The sequence below is a fragment of the Rhineura floridana genome, chromosome 2 (genome assembly GCF_030035675.1).
Source record: "Rhineura floridana isolate rRhiFlo1 chromosome 2, rRhiFlo1.hap2, whole genome shotgun sequence".
Lineage (NCBI taxonomy): Eukaryota > Metazoa > Chordata > Lepidosauria > Squamata > Rhineuridae > Rhineura > Rhineura floridana.
In genome coordinates, this window is record NC_084481.1 from 23304032 (window position 1) to 23314402 (window position 10371).

The 10371-nt window shown below is 41.1% G+C and overlaps 1 protein-coding gene across 2 annotated transcripts in view; it reads left to right on the plus strand.

Moving 5' to 3' along the window:
* The first annotated feature begins 1299 nt into the window (after window positions 1-1299).
* Window positions 1300-10371, plus strand: part of STK17B (serine/threonine kinase 17b) — a 35763-nt gene continuing 26691 nt past the window's right edge. The window contains exon 1 of one of the 2 annotated variants that reach the window (XM_061608172.1): window positions 1300-1660. The gene's annotated coding sequence lies outside the window, so the exon portion shown is untranslated. Of the gene's footprint in view, window positions 1661-1682; window positions 2115-10371 lie in introns of those variants that run through there. The other variant, XM_061608173.1, reaches the window with a different exon arrangement.

Here is a 10371-nt window from a genome sequence, read left to right on the forward strand (position 1 = left end):
AATGCTGCAACCTTTCCTCGTAAGGGAGTCGCTCCATCCCCTTGATCATTCTGGTTGCCCTCTTCTGAACCTTTTCCAACTCTATAATATCCTTTTTGAGATGAGGCGACCAGAACTGTACACAGTATTCCAAATGCGGTCGCACCATAGATTTATACAACGGCATTATGATATTGGCTGTTTTATTTTCAATACCTTTCCTAATTATTGCTAGCATGGAATTTGCCTTTTTCACAGCTGCCGCACACTGGGTCGACATTTTCATCGTGCTGTCCACTACAACCCCGAGGTCTCTCTCCTGGTCGGTCACCGCCAGTTCAGACCCCATGAGCGTATATGTGAAATTAAGATTTTTTGCTCCAATATGCATAATTTTACACTTGTTTATATTGAATTGCATTTGCCATTTTTCTGCCCATTCACTCAGTTTGGAGAGGTCTTTTTGGAGCTCTTCGCAATCCCTTTTTGTTTTAACAACCCTGAACAATTTAGTGTCATCAGCAAATTTGGCCACTTCACTGCTCACTCCTAATTCTAGGTCATTAATGAACAAGTTGAAAAGTACAGGTCCCAATACCGATCCTTGAGGGACTCCACTTTCTACAGCCCTCCATTGGGAGAACTGTCCGTTTATTCCTACTCTCTGCTTTCTGCTTCTTAACCAATTCCTTATCCACAAGAGGACCTCTCCTCTTATTCCATGACTGCTAAGCTTCCTCAGAAGTCTTTGGTGAGGTACCTTGTCAAACGCTTTTTGAAAGTCTAAGTACACTATGTCCACTGGATCACCTCTATCTATATGCTTGTTGACACTCTCAAAGAATTCTAATAGGTTACTGAGACAGGACTTTCCCTTGCAGAAGCCATGCTGGAAAGGAGTACCTCTGAGCACGTACGGAGTGCCTCCGTGTTAGCACTACGTAACCGCCCTTTGGGCCAAGCGATAACGCCACATTACACTTTAGCAGATTTTAAGCCCCGGCGCTTCTTATTTCAGTAATTAAGCACAGCACCGTCCTGCCTCTCCTGCTGCCATCGCCGCCCTGCCCCAGATTCTTGAAGTACCGCTCCTTGCTTCCCTCTTGGCTCCGCCTGCTTGTCACTTCCTTTCCATATCTTGACAGGTTCAATCACAAATGTGCCCCACCACCCACGCTCTTTCCCTTCATTTGATTGGCTGAGCTCCTGCCACTCACAGCGAGGAAACCTAAAGTACTGTACCTTAAAGGGAAGTGGGTGGGAAGAGAAGATGAGAATCTTGTTTTTTTTTTCCACCTCCTCTGTCCAAGGTCCTAGCGCGGATTGGTTCGGAGGCGAAACGGAGGCGGGGCCGCGCGGCCGGCGCTGCAACCGCCATACAAACCGGCTTTGCGCTTTTCAAACGCCAACTGTGGGGAGCGCGAGAGCGAGCGCGAACCCGGGCACGAGCGCTCTGTTGCCGCTGACACGGAGTGGGGGAGAAACGGGAGCGGAGTCGCCAGCCTGGTGGATCGGGAGGCTGCTCTGTGTGCGCTTCTACAGCCTGTTGAGAGAAGCCCTGGCGCTGGAAGGCAGGATCGCGTCAGCGACCGAGAGAAGTGGACATTTAAAAAATAAAGGAGGGGGGGAGAGAAAAGCGAACCAGGTGGACTCGGGAACGAAGCCCGGAGAAAGAAAACCAGTGAGTGTCCTGAAAAGGTCTTATTGTGCGTGTAAGGTTGTTATGGGAAAGGCTAGCGAACGGGGCCTTTTCTGTCCTCAGCCCGTTTGTGGATTGCTGTAAAAAAAGCAGGACCTACAACGAGGAGGGAGGAATACCGCCCCCTGGCGGCCCCTCTCTCCCTGGCCTGACTGGATGGCTCCGCTGCGGCTGGTGCTTCTTGTGGGTCACGCCATCCCCGCCGGCGACCGACGGTGGAGCGCCTGCTTAGGAAGCTGCTTCCCTCTCTCGGGGCCATCCCGCTCTTCTGCTTCCCTCGCTCGCCTCATAACACCCCTTTCCCACCTTTGCGCACACGTACTGCGTTGGCCCGCAGCCTCACTTTGTTCACCCGGGAGGGCTCCAGGTAGCGGCAACTGCCGATGAAAAGACCCAGAAAGAGAAGAGAGGCTGAAGGGCTGGTGCTGATTTTAAGGTGTGTTTGTCTAGATCTTTTAGGGCGCTTGGAAAGAGAAACGATTGTGGGGGTGGGAGTAGCAAAGTCTTGAACGTGGGAGGACAAGGCGTTTGCAGATGTATGAGATGAATGATAGAAATTGGCTGTCGTGTCTTTGTGTCACACATTGGGTGGGTTGGGTAATGTGTGTGTCACACGTCCCCCCCCCCTTGATAAACTTATAGAGCAGGTACAGTCACCCCACCTAGGGCCACAGGTTTGTTTTGTTTTTGTTTGATGTAGGAATTTTTCTATCTAAGGTGGTGGTTGCCGTCTCCTTTATCCTTGTCTGACCCTCTATATGTTGCCTTCAGGTGTTATAAAGGATTCAAATCCTCACTTGGCTATGAACCTCAGAGGGTGACCTTGGGCCAGTGACTGTCTCTCAGCCCAACTTACCACACAGGGTTGTTGTGATGATAAAATGGAAGGGGGAGAACCATGTATGGCACCTTGAGCTCTCTGGAGGAAAGGTGGAATATAAATGTAATGCTAATAATAATGCATTTTCAGGATGGCATCTTAATGCCCCTCCCCTGATGCCTTTTGCTTTTATTTCTTTTTGCAATATCCAATCATTTCAGGTGTATGACAGGCAGTGTGAAATACTGCTTCCCACAATACATGATTCACTTATGGAATTCATTGTCACCAGATGTGAAGTGATGATGATACTAGGTTCGGGCTAATTAATGTCCTTTGGAAGATAGCTTGATGACTGTGGATGTCTGGAAAGATGCACCTCTGGGGCAGGAGGAGAAAGTCTGCAGATGTGTTAAACTGGAGACTCTGTACTATGTGCAGTCCCTGGCATCTCCCTTTAAATGCAGAGCTCGGAAAAGTTACTTTTTTGAACTACAACTCCCATCAGCCCAATCCAGTGGCCATGCTGGCTGGGGCTGATGGGAGCTGTAGTTCAAAAAAGTAACTTTTCCAAGCTCTGTTTAAATGTATATAAGGGACACTTATAGGAAAGCCCCCCAATGCTCTAAACAACTCAATAAAAATATTGCTTCAAACATCATAAAACCAATAAGAACACAAAATATGCCTTATATGAAAATAAACCATTTGTTTTTAACTCTGTAGCACCTCTTTCAGAACTGTCATCAGAACAACCAATGAGGCTCATAACCCTGCCAGGGACTCACGGTGAACTACCTCCTGACTTTGCTGCTCCTTGCTGTCACTGCCTGTTCTCTTGGCCTCTGAGCACACAGTCAGTGACCAGAGCGAAGAGATACAGCTTTCGCTTGCTTTGTGCTCACCCTCTGGGTGGTTGTATAGATTGAGCACAGAGGGAAAGGGTGAATCAATGGGGAATAGGGGCAGATATAAGGAGTAAGTGGACCCACTCAGGGAGGATCCCATTGAAGTCATCTTGCCCAGGGGCTGCAACCTGAACTAGAGTGGGTGGCTGCCTGCCTGCAAAAAACACTGTTGTTGAAACGGTTTTTTGAACTTGTTATTTATGGTTACTTACCATAAATAACCATTTCCCCCAAAATAGATTTATGGTTACAGTGTCATTTTCACTTCACTTTCTTTTGTCCCCCCACCAAACTATTTAAGTGCCATGCAACATAATGCTATGCAAGTTTACTCTGGAGTAAATCCCACTGAGTTCAATGGGATTTAGCCCCTTGTAGGTGTGTTTAAGATGGTAGTCTGAGATTGAGAGGCCCTAGGATAGAGCTATATATAGATAAAAAAACAAACCCATCTAATAGAGAGGGATGTAAAAACTCCTAGCTTACCTCAGACAAATTAGATATAATAGGATCATCATGCAATTCCTCCTGAAAGCAGCTGAAGAGTATGCCATACTTTGGAGGGAGTGGATCATTCCTTACCTTTGGGGCTATTTCTATAGAGGCCTGGCATCTAGCAGCCAAGCTTCTAATCTCCCTTAGTGCTGGAACGTGGAACAGCCACATTTGATTAATGTGAGAGGCTTTCTAAAGAATGTGGGTTTCAAGCTGTGGAGGACTTTAAATGTTAAAATGATCCCAGCTAGCAAGGATTGAAGAGATCTCTGAATCGCACATTATAACGTTCTGCGTGGGATATAGCATGAGTTCCATGGCGTGGTTCTGGTCATATCATTTGACAGTGTGTAAGTCATTGCACACTGTGACCAGTTGCTGTTTGTGGTATTTTCTACACAGAATTAATTCTCTGTGTAGGAAATTTGTGTCGAAATAATCAGCAGAGTTCAAGGGAAAGGTTTTTGTGTTCTCATGTTGAAGGTTCCAACATAGTAGGCTCCATTATATTATTGAAGTGTTATAACAATGCATCCCTGGTTCTCTTGCATTTTATGAGTCAGCATGTTTTAGTGGACATAACTTTTGACACGAGACTTGTAGCCTGATCATATCTACATTTACTGGAAGTAAGTGTGAATTCAGTAGGACTTCCGAGTCACAGTGTGGAGAACTGCTGTTCAGCAAATGACTTGATGGGTATCCTTGTTCATCTAGGGTCAGTTTCCTGAACTTGAGTGACTAAAGTCTGCTTGTAAATTTATTTCTTGCTTTAATTTAAATTGAATAATATAATCCTTTAATTCATTTTCTTTGTTAAAACAATACCTGATCTATTTATGTACATCAGTTTTTGATATTTCTCTCCTCTTACACTTTGGTCCAAGCTGATGGCAGTGTCCTCAGCATGAGCATAGAAATTTAGACCTTCGTTTTTCACAATATATGAGCAGCTCAGTCATTAGTCCAGGACAGGTATGTTTAGCTGTACATCTGTCAGGTTATATATAATATTTTGTTGACATTAGAGTAGTAACTTCTTTTTGGTAATAGTGTCTTAAGCTATAAGTGGTTGACACTTTACATTTCCAAGCATCTTTTGTTTAAAATGGAGTTTTTTATTATAGTAGTTTGTCAGACTTTAGGAAAAGATTTGTAAAGTAATTAAGCTATAATTTTTTAAGAATCTAATGCTGTAATCCTAAGCATATGCTAGATAGGGAACACATCTCAGTTTGACTTAATTCTAAGTAAATATGCCGTAGATTGGGCTGTAAAATTGTCTTATGGCAATTTATGCCAGGATAGTTCTAGGATTCACCTCTGGAAAGTATGAAGTAACAAAAGTCTCTGAGCATATTTAGAGGGTATTTTTTCATCTCTGAGTAACAACTACAGCCAGCTTCCATATGTCTAATATTAAGGGGAAGGGAATCCAGATAAAATGGGAAGGATATCCAGATGACGTCCAGAAAATGTTGAGACCTGGCACATCTTGCTTTATAGATTAATCACTGCATTGTCCAAACTGAATAAAATATAACTGCTGCATAAAAATGGCATACAAGATACTTTTGTGGGGAAAAACCCCCACTTGCTCTTAAGCTGTATCTGTAACCTGGTTTTAATTGTAGTCGGTGTTTTATGTCAGCTGTTAAGTTATATTGTGGCCTTGATATCATTCATATTTTTTTAAATATATAATCTCACATTCCAAATCTGTTTGTTACTCTGAAATTGCTTTAGCTAAAAACGTAGTTGCTTCTTGAACGACAACAGTTAACTTAAGAGCATATATATCCGAGAATTTGAAGTCAATGGAATGTGATTGATATAAATCTGTCAATCTATGAATCATAACAAATTCTAGTAAAATAAAGACTTAAAGACGTCAGTGCAAGACTTCTGCTTTTCTCCGGAACAGTTTGTGGTAAATCTGTGGTAATGTTGATGTTGTATCATAGTTACTGATAGTTTTTAAAAAGTATAGCTTTATACATGGTTTGCCCAACATTTGCACCAACTTCCATATGAGAAATGCATCTAAAACTAAGTCTATTATTTTTATAAAATGTGCATCAGTCTTGCTATGAGACTTGTTGATTAAGTGTCTAAATGTGAAACACATTTGAAATGTGCCTTTAAATACAGGGCACTAGTGAGTTGCTCTAAATGAAGGCTAAACAAGTGAGAAAGTCTTTTGGAGCTCTTCCCAATATGCTAGGGATTACCATCCTAAATAATTTGCCACTTTGCAGATGATAGCAATCACACTGTTCACTCTTAACTGTAGATCATCTATGAATATGTGAAATAGCACCCACTAGTTACGCCTATAATGTGCTTTTAAGCAGATAGTGATCAGTTGTAAGATCTGTTGTCTTATTCCATGGCTAGTATATGTCTTTAGGAATGTTTTAAAGAAGAGCCTCTTGAAAAGAAAACACCCACCCACACAACCCAGCTACTATTCAACTATTAGGTCACCCCATCTACAAGATCTATTGTCTTACCCATGACTAGTATAATTCTTTAGGAATGTTTTAATGAAGAGCCTCTTGAAAAGAAAAGAAAAACCCATCTACATGCTTGTGGATACTCTCAAAGAATTCTGAGAGCTTATTGTGGCAAGGCTTCCCTTTGGGGAAGGCATGATGATTCTTCTTTGACAGGGTTTGTTCTTATGTGTGTTCCAACAGTTCTAGCCTTAATAAGGTTTTCTACAAATTTACCTAAGACAACATGGGCTAGCCAGTCTGTAATTAACTGAAATATTTAATTAGGAAAAAAATCAATAAACCAATATTAATGTGGCTTCTGTTCAAGCAAAGTCACTGATTTACTTGGAAATATTTTTATAAGAATACCTATAGATATTTTAAAATATAACAAATAGCATATATTTTCCTTACATTCTTGAAATGGGGGAGCACTGAAGTGAAGGCACTGAAAATGTTTAACATTGATTTTAATGTGTATAATGCAAAAAACTATGCATTGGATATCTATATACAAAGCCTTGCAAAAGTAATCAGACCCCAGATCAATGCTCTCATATTACTGTGATACAATGGTACATTGTAATTTTGTTCTGTATGATATTTTATTTTGAAACACTGAAACTCAAAATCAATTATTGTAAGGTAACATTGGCTTTATTTTGGGAAATGTTTGCAAAAAACATTAAAAAAATGCCCTGGGCTCCCACTGGGAGGGTGGGATACTAAACTAACTAACTAAAACATGTTGCTTGCATAAGTATTCAAACCCCCCATTAATATTTGGTAGAGCCACCATAATCATTTTATTTGTTTAGCAATTTGCCATTACAAACATAGATCATTTAAAGCTGAGAGACAAATTTAGCTCTTTAATGCCTAGCTGCGAGCGCAGATAAGAAAACACGCAATGACATATATATTTCTTTGTCCGATAACAAAAAACACACAAACTCACTTGGTGAAACAAAAATTTTCCTACGACTAAATTCAGACAGATATTTCTCACGGGGATCTTTATATAAAGGACACTGGATAACATAATGAACCGACATCCTCTATAGCTGTTTTACAAAACACACAAAACCGGTGTTCAAAGGAACATTTTTTATAACAACCATTGAGAAAGGCAGAGGGCATGACATTAAACCTTAATTCAGTAAAAGCGATACTGCATGGAGCTAAAGTAATTACCTCTCAGTAATTAGCTTTCTGATGGTCTGTTTTAAAGCAGGGATACAGCCTGGAGAATCACTGAAGAGTGGATAGTTAACATATCAGCTAAAGAAGCTCTCCTGTACACAAACAGCTTTAATTGTACTTTAGACAGTAACTGAATCTCAGTCAGCTCAGTATCAAATTCTCTAACAAGTGTACGTAAAGCAGCAACTCTCTTTCAGGCATTTAAGGGCAAGCCATAAGCTATGGACTGAAGGCCAACCCACTTCTGCACAAACATGCGCAGCAGGACTGCCAACACGTAGGCCCAAAACCTTCTTTAAAAAAGAGCTTTGAACCTTCTCCAATTCACGAATTAGTGAGTGGTTAAGACCCCAAAGCTCTATACCATATAACATACAACCTTTGCCCAAAAAAGTTTTAGGACTGGAACAACAATTTTCCACCTTTGGCGTAAAAGAATTTCAGAATAGTGCCAGCAAGACGTCTTGCTTTAGCAGGCAATAGCATCCATGTGAACCTTCCAAAAGGAGTTTGCTGCAAAATAGCAAAATGATTTAGTCTGTTGGATAGGATTATTAAAAATTGACCTGTTGAATATAGGAGATCTCTTACCAAATACAACCACTTTAGTTTTTGAGAAATTGATAACGAGCTGTTCCTGCTGACAATATTTAGCCAACAAATCCATCTGCTTGTTCAGGCCACCCCTTGTTAAGGATAATATAACCATGTTATCTGCATATAACAGAATACTGACCTTTCTATTTCCTATAGCTGGAGGACATGCATCCAAATTCCTAAGCGGTTTGACCAGATCATTTATATAAAGGCTAAAAAGGAGGGGGGCCAGAACACATCCCTGTTTGACACCCTTCTTAATTGGGATAGGGTCAGATAAAAGGCCAGTCCTACCAACTCTGATTTTAGCTATGGTATCTAGATGCAAACTTTGAAGCAGCATCAACAGCTTAGGATCTATATCAAGAGCATGGACCACAAGCGGTTTCTGTCAACTGAGTGAAAATTGAGAGGTCAACAAAAACTGCAAAGTCTTGAATTATTTTTCAAGGTTTTCTCAATAAGATGGAACAAAATATAGCACACAAAATAGAATTGGAAGAGACCCACTCCTGTAACTTGTTAAGTAAAAAGGAAGCATATATTTTAGAAGAGATATCCAGCAGACTAATCGGTCTGTAATTCTGGGGAAGAGAAGGGTTACCCTTTTTGAAAATAGGATAAACTATAGATAGTTTCCAGCCAGGAGGAATTAGACCACTCAGATTAACCTCAGTAAACAATTTAGCAAGAACAGGGCCCCACCAGTTAGGAAATGATATAAAAAGTTCTGGTGGCTAAAAATCTTCACCCAAGGCCTTATTGAGCTTAATCAAATAAATTGGGGATCTAACTGTATAAGGGGTTACTGGGTCACAATCAGGTAGAGTTCTATGATCTACAAAAGGGGAGGAACCTGCTAAAGAGTTATATAATTTAGTAAAATAATTGGTCCAGTCATCGATTGGAATCTGAGCCTCAATAACCCTCTTGCCTCAACCAGGCCATGTCCAGCAACATCCCAGAACTTAACGCTCGTTGTTCTCTATGGCAGCTTGGCCCAAGGCCTCCCATTGAGTTCTGTGGTGTTCATGCTTTTTTGAACGTATGAGGTGTTTGTAAAATAATCTAAATTCAATGAGTTGTTGGGTAGGTACTTCTGTTTTCAATGTTAGGTGTCGCCTGAGGAGTTTAGCCAAAGTTCTCTTAGTACTCTGATAGATCTTATCAAACCACGAGGAGAATGATTTGAAATTCTGGTATGGTGTACAAGATGAAGTTAAAAAAGATTTTAGGTAGTCTGCAATCTGTTGACACATACATAAGGGAGTGTATTCTCCCAAAAGGCAATAAGAATGAAATGATAATAGCTGTTTGGCTGTCAAAAGATTAGTCAAAGACTGAGAGAGAGACTGAGACCATCTTTCTTCTAGACCCCAGAACTTTTCAATTCCAATTATGATGGGGAGCTGACTGAGGACCAGCAATGTTAAAATCTAACAAAAGTATAAGGGGATAATGGTCACTTTCTGTACAGTCTAGAATATCCATTTCTTTTATAGAGACAAGGAGAGAAGGGCTAACAATAAAATAATCAACAGTGCTTGCCCCCAAGTTACTGACGTAAGTAAAATTGCCTCTAGACTTGTCCCCAAAACTGCCATTAATTATAACAAGATTATGATTGAACATAAGCTTAAGTAGATGCTTCCCACAATGAATGAGGTGCCGATCCCTAGAGAGATGTCCCAAAGGGGAAAAATCTTCCCAATCCATCTGTCCTGTAATGGAAACTTAATAGAAGCATTCCCAATCCTAGTATTCAGATCACCCATGATAAGAAGGCTTCTGTAGGGTGATTGAAGCTAATGAAGCTCAAGAGATTATTAAACTGAGCCCACAGATCTAAAGAGTTAGGTAAGTTGGAGGGAGGAAAATATGTATTAAGACCAACTAAGGTTATCCTATGGGGAAGGTACAGCCACCTTTCACTGCAATAACAGCTTTAAGTCTTTTGGGGTAGATATGTGCCAGCTTTGCACACAATGTTGGAGGGATTTTGGCCCATTCTTCTTGGCAGATTCGCTCCAGGTCATTCAGGTTGGTTGGACGTCGCTTGTGGGCCGCAATTTTCAAAGAGCGCCACAGATTCCCAATGGGATTGAGATCAGGACTTGACTGGGCCACTGTAGGACATTCACCTTTTTGTTCTTGAGCCACTCCAATGTTGCT